A 960-nucleotide genomic window follows, 5' to 3' on the forward strand; every position below is an offset into this window, starting at 1 on the left:
CTGCAGAACATGTTGGAGGTAAACAGACAAAAACAGTCAAGATCAAGCAGCAGGGTTGGTCCAGTGAAGATAACAGACAGCAGCGGGTGCTGCTCACACCCTCATGCTGGACACTGGACCCACCCCTAGAAGCGTTATAGTACTGCTCCTCAAAGCAGCCCTGTCTTCTGCCAGTACTCTCTGCCAAGGTGCCTCTGCATCTCATCCCATGAACACTAACTAAAGAATGTAGGAGATTCCATGACTGGTTCTGCCAAGTAGCTACTTCTTTGCTTCTAGAATGATGGGGGAGGGAATCACCATACAGGAGGGGCTCCTGATGCTAGAGGACAGACAGAACTCTACTGAGATCAAGAATACAGTTGCCTCCTGGGAAATCTAATTCTCTTAATTTCAATTTATTTTTATATGTATGAGTGTTTTGACTGCACGAATGTAAGTGCACTATGTGCATGCAGTTCCTTCAGAGGTCAGAAGTGGGTGTTGGATTCCCTGGAACTGGAGTTAAGTATGGGTGTTAGTCAACGTGTGGGTGCTGGGAACCAAATCTGGGTTCTCTGCAAAGGTAGCCAGTACTCATAATCACTGAGCCATCTCTCCAGACCTGAAATCTAACTCCCTTAACCATCTCCTTTGGAACATTGACCAAGGTAAGTGTGGTCTCTCTCAGCTTAGGAAGATGCAGCGGCATTACCCAGAGAGCACTGGGCTGTAGCACCCAGTATCAGAGTCACACTGTGCTAGGAATCCAGCTTTGTGACCCTAAAGTACAAACCTAGAAGTTTCACAGCCTTTTGAGAATGAAAAGTTGTCCTGATATAATTGTGAAGGGGGATGCCACGTGGCAGACCTGCTGTAGGGTAGTAAGAAAAATATTTGTGGCTTTTTTTATATACGAACTGGCATAGCTTGTAATTCAATGCATGCTGCAACATTTCTGCAAAGAAAAAAAGAGAATTC

The sequence above is a fragment of the Nannospalax galili genome, unplaced genomic scaffold (genome assembly GCF_000622305.1).
Source record: "Nannospalax galili isolate Female #2095 unplaced genomic scaffold, S.galili_v1.0 scaffold2103, whole genome shotgun sequence".
NCBI classification, from domain to species: domain Eukaryota; kingdom Metazoa; phylum Chordata; class Mammalia; order Rodentia; family Spalacidae; genus Nannospalax; species Nannospalax galili.